The sequence below is a fragment of the Zootoca vivipara genome, chromosome 2, assembly GCF_963506605.1.
Source record: "Zootoca vivipara chromosome 2, rZooViv1.1, whole genome shotgun sequence".
NCBI lineage: Eukaryota > Metazoa > Chordata > Lepidosauria > Squamata > Lacertidae > Zootoca > Zootoca vivipara.
Window position 1 is genome coordinate 75,994,788 of NC_083277.1, and position 6,000 is coordinate 76,000,787.

The following is a 6,000-nucleotide window of genomic DNA, read 5'->3' on the forward strand; positions in this document are numbered from 1 at the left end:
ACAACTGCACATGGCAACCGCCGAGTGTGTTCAATCGACCAATAGCGGCAAATCCTCAAAAGTGTATAAGACTGGAAAGGACTGTGAAGGATGTCATATGGGGGTTTGGGGGGCAGGGTAGGGGTTGTGATTTTAAGATAATTGCCTCAGAGTGGAAAAGAAGAGGCTTGTTTTCATGGCCGGGGGGGCCGGGGATCCCTTTCCCAGTGTTTAATCACATGCGCATGTACATGTAGCAGTCTTAATCACTCCACATGAAAACATTTGTAAATCTATTTGATTCAGTGAAGAGGATTAGAGACTTGATCGGTATGCCAATAGCCAGCTAAATAAATGGACCACTTTGAAGTCAGCTGCACACGCCCCATCCATTGAGCACACATTTAAATACCAATGGCCCCTTTGTTTTCTTTCCGCTCTGTTTTGCCACCATCCATTCACGTAGCCTTCCCCAACCAGCTGCCCTCCAGACTCCAGTCCCTACTGGTCTGACTTGATCTCTGGCCATACTGGCTTAAAAGGTAAAGGGACCCCTGACCATTAGGTCCAGTCGTGTCCGACTCTGGGGTTGCGGCACTCATCTAGTGTTATTGGCTGAGGGAGCTGGCGTACAGCTTCCAGGTCATGTGGCCAGCATGACAAAGCCGCTTCTGGCGAACCAGAGCAGCACACGGAAACGCCGTTTACCTTCCCACCTGGAGCGGTACCTATTTATCTACTTGCACTTTGATGTGCTTTCGAACTGCTAGGTTGGCAGGAGCTGGGACCAAGCAACGGGAGCTCACCCCGTCACAGGGATTCGAACCGCCGACCTCTGATCAGCAAGCCCTAGGCTCTGTGGTTTAAGCCACAGCGCCACCTGTGTGGGTTGGGCTGGTGCAAATTGAAGGGCATCCATAGGGCAACAGCTTGGGAGAGGCCAAACAACTCCTGTCTCTGAGATAGCAATTGATTCACATGAGATGTTACAGTCCAAATTAGAAGACCGTGCCTGTGCTTGTGAATGTTTGTGCATGGATATGTGTGTCTGAGTTCCCCAACTGTGGAGGTATAACATGTGCACCTATGCCCTGCCCTTTCACCATAGGAATGGAGTTTATGAAGCTGCAGTGCCAGTGTAGCCCCATGTTCAATATGCAAGTTCCCATGCACTAAATCCAATTACATTTCATCACACACACACCCCGTGTCCGCTGGAACAAAGCTCTTGCTGTTTAGAGAATGGCCATATGGGGGCATGAAGATCGCAAGCTTTCCTGCTGCCCCTCCCTTCAACTTCCTGGCCTCCCCCCCATTCCTCCTCCTCCCTGCCCCCCAACCAGTAAATAGCCTTCTTATTGTGTCATAGGCACTCTCTGCACAAGTCCATATTTGCACAATGCTAGCAACTCACAGGCCACTGCAGCCTAAAGGGCTTATTTTAAGCTTGTTGGAAAAGAACATTGTTTGGTGGGAATTAAACTCTTGGTTCTCAAAAAAGGGCAAAATGAAAAGGAGCTAATTCTACTGACTCCTTGGGTTGCATAAACATGGAGACGAGTCCCATCTGGAGAGAGGGCAGGGGAGAATTCCTTGCTGGCACCCAGCAGAGGTCAATGTCCTCTGGACATTCATCAGGAGTGTCAGTAGGACAGGAAGGGAGGCCAGTTCCCAATCCCTAGATGGCTTCTCCCATGTGATTTCCAATGGGATTTAGAATTTCTCTGCCTCTTTAATGCATAAAATAATGAATGCGGACAGAACTGTAAACATTCTTTCATTGTAACATGGAACCTGCACATCTGTTCTTTCCCTGTGTAAGCAGCCCAGCAACTAGTGTCCACCAGTCCTCCTTTTCCAGTCTCTTGCTCTGTGGCCGGACACAGCACTCATCTGAGAGGTGTCTTGGGTGGTGGGCGGCGGAGAAAGGTTTTTCTGCCTCTCTCATAATACTAGAACTTGGGGACATCCAATGAAGCTGGAAATTGGAAGATTTGGGAGAGAAAGTACTTCTTCACCCAGCATGTAGTTAAACTATGGAACTGACTCCTAAAAGTTGTAGTGATGGTGGCCCCCAGCTTGGATGTTCTTAAAAGAGGATTAGACCATTCTTGGCTACTAGCTAGGATGTCTATGCTCTACCTCCAATGATGGAGGCAGGATGCCTCTAAATACCAGTTGCTGGGAACTTGAGAGAGTGTTGTTCTGCTTGTGGACATCCCATAGACATCTTGTTGGCCACTGTGAGAACAGGATGCTGAACTGGAGGAACTTTTGCCTGATCTAGCAGGACTCTTCTTATGTGTGGTGGTAGGGACATAGGGGAGGTTGCCCCAGGTGCAAAATTGTTAGGGGCACAAAATTTCAACACCCAATGTTGCCTCAATTCATCTGTGCACTTCCATTGCTGGGCTCTGTTGAAAACAGCTTCCCCGTGAGAGCCAGGAAGTGACTTCTTCAGGCAACAGAATGACTATTCTTTTCTTATTTCTGCGGCTGCAATCTCCTGGGTGATGCAGATGTCATTAGGCAGTTGAATGTGGATGCGTACTCCATCCATTTTTCTCCCTCCCACACAACCCTAGGCACTGGCAACCCACGCTATGCCAATGGTCTTTGCAGAATTTCCACATGTTTCTCACTACTTCACCACTATTGCAGGACTCCTTGTCCTGTGAAGTACAGACACACACTCACACACACCCCAAAGGTGCTTTGCTAATTGGTAAAAACGTTTTTTTTCTGACAGCTTTTGCCAGATAAGTATGGGGTGTATTTAAGGCCATGTTTTATCTGTGGCCTCAGTCTTTGTTGTATTTTTAATGCTGCATTTCTGATGCAGTTTTATGGTGTAATGGGTTTTTAGGACACAGAGGATTTTAAATTGCTGTCAGCTGCCTTGAGTAGCGCACGGTGATTGATATAAATCAATAAATAAGCCTGGCATGCTAACCACTGGACCAAAAGGCTGTGGACAATACCAAGAGGCGTGCAGTTGCCTTATGAGGCAATCTCAGTCTCTCTGCTCTGTTGTGCATCCCCAGCTGTCCCTGGTCTTCTTGACATGACCCATTCCTCCTCACACCTGGCAATGTGTTAAGAACACACAAATCTGCGTATGAAGCTCTTGGAAGAAATATGATGTTCCTTGTCAATAAACAGTGTATTAGCGAAGTGGGGATTGGGGGAGAGCAATGGTGAATAATCCAGGCGTCGTGTGTATCCTGCTGCTGTGGCCTGAGCACATTTATCACTGCTGTTTACATCACCTCTCCCCTTACATGTTCCAGATGCACAGGTTTCTTGCTAACAGCCATTTTGTTCTTCCTTTCTGTGTGTCTTTGTTTCTAGTTCCTTGATCCCAAACACCTGGTGGGAAATTAGCCAGTGTGAATGATTGCACACAGAAACTTCCGTCCTGCTTCCTGCATCTCCTGGCCTCCTGTCCCCAACCACACCCCATGTTACTCACAGCTGCCAAGGAAAACTGCGATACAATGCTTGCTTGTTGGAAGCATAAGATGTGCATAAGCGAGCACCAATAATGTGGGCGCCTTGCACTCAACCCATGTCTAAAATCATCAGATGCTGCCTCATACCTGGTGAAACCATCTACACCTGTATTGTTTACTCGGTAGCCAACGCAGTGTCCGTCAGGTTTTCATGGGCTCCAGTTTCCATTAGCCCCAGCTTTCTTAGCCAATGGTTAGAGATGCTAGGAGTTGTAGTCCAGCAACATCTGGAGGGCACCACATTGGGTACCTCTGGTCTACTCTGTGTCTGGCAGCAGCTCTCCAGAGGTTCAGGCAGGGATCATTCAATGCCCCATCAAGTCATGCTTTGTGGAATCAGTTTCAGTTTTTGCCATTTTTGCAGATGGTGCTGTGCCTGTGAGCATGCATCCAATGATTTCTCCTCTTGACCCTTGCCCTTCATGACTGATGAAAACTAGCTGGGTTGGGAGCATGCCTGGGTGGATTCAGGGTGTGGTTAATGCATCTTTCCATGAAGAGGTGGTGCTGGCTGCCTTGAAGGAGATGATAGTGGGGAAACCCTCCCTGGATCCAATAGTATATAACAGCTGCTACTCCTTTGCAGATATTCCCTTTTGGGGCAAAGGTACTGCAGAGTGTCATGGCCATGCAGCTGCAGCATTCCCGGGGGACACTGGGCTGAATTCAACCATCTCAGCTAACCCTTCCAGAGCATCCTTTCCATGCCAGTGCTCCCTGTGTGGTCTAACATTTGTTTCCAAAGGAAGATAGGCACCACCTACATCACTCAGCTATAAAATAAAATTAAAAGAGATATGTGTGACATCCTGAAATCCAGCTGCCACAGGAATCAGAGTTGGCTAGGCCCTGATGTTCAGACAGCTAGAAGATTTCAAAATTCTTTGCCAACCTCCATAATGTTCCTGAAACAAATTAGGCTGGCAAGCAATATTGTGAAACCTAGTCGATAGGGAAATGGTCCAGACTTTTCTCCCTTCTCCTTTTGAAGTTGAAGTTTGATTTGTTCAGAAATAATGGCTTGGAAGCCTGTGAATTATCACTGTCACTGCAGAAATACAGGATGGGGGTTGGACTTCCTTTGATGATCTTTATCAAAGATCAAATAGACGAGGACACAAGCAAGCATGCACAGCTGTAGACTTGTCTACAAAGTACAGTTCAGGCGGTAGCATAATTTTGTGACAGTAAAGACTGGACGGACAAGCTAACGTGCAAGTTGAGGGAAGACAAATTGGATCAGATGGATGGACAAGTTATTGAGATGCATGATAGTCAAGCTAGATCTGCCCTTTGCAGATCTGTGCACAGTAGTGCTGTGCTTGAGAGTGCTGTGATGTGCATCAGACACATGGTCCTAGAGTGTGCCAGATACTAGCCATGGCCGTGCTTAGGGTCTGGAGCACTCAGCTGCAATGTTGGTCTGTCCTTGTCATACATTTACCAGCCTTCTCATTTAGATACTACCCATTTGTCACACCAACAGTTTCCTCTCCTTAAGTCAAGGATGGGAAACTTCAGGCCAAATCAACAGGACTTGGCAGGTTGTACTAACTTCATATAGTCATGGTTCCCATTTATCATGATGGCTCAACCCACCTCAGAGCCTTCCTTTTGGACTGTCTGCCATGTCCCAGGCACACCACCAGCGATGCCATCTGACCTTCCAAGGACTTGGCAATCCCTATGTCTTTGTTCAAAAGAAATGAGTAAGACAGGAAAATTATGAAGACAAGTTGTTGTTGTTGTTGGTTTGTTTGTATTTAAATCTGTATACTACCCTTTATCCAAAGACCCAGGGTGGTTCACAACAGAAAAATACCATCCCTTTCTCATGGGACACCTTTGGCTTGATGGGTCAACTCACAAGTTACACATGTTTCTTGTAGGCCTTGTGGGCATTTTGAGCTTTGCTTTCAAACCAGTCTAAACAAAGCCCTCAGATCCTTCCCTAATTGGTCCTGTCTGCCCAGTGGAGCTTGGCCACATCCTGAGCAAGGCCAGCCAAGACTCTGACTGCAGAAAGATTTTACGGCTCCCCAAACCCTAACATTTACTTCTATGCCTGTACCTGGCACTCACTTCAAACCATTAAGTTGTCACCCAGGGATTTCTGAGATGGATTGTTAAGCTCCCCTCTTAGTCATCTTCTGCCAAAACAAATCACACTGTCTCTTGGGGAACAGGTTGCAGCTAATGGACCTAGACACACTCTGCACCCAACTTGCCCAGCCATTTCAAAGAACTAGAGGGCAATGTTTGACAACTGCCCTATTAGGCAAACCCATCAAGGAATCTTCCTCCGGAGCAGTCCTATTGACTGGTGGTCTCAACACTAGCACAAGAAACTCTTTCTGTGCATGGCTGTGACTATGCATATGAGGAGGATCATATTGGCTCAAACCAGCAATGCCTTTCCGAGAAGGATAAACTGAGTAGCCTCATTACTAAGGTGAGCCTTGCTATCCTGTCCAGCAGTTGGGCTGGCAAACTTGTCTTCTCCTACTTC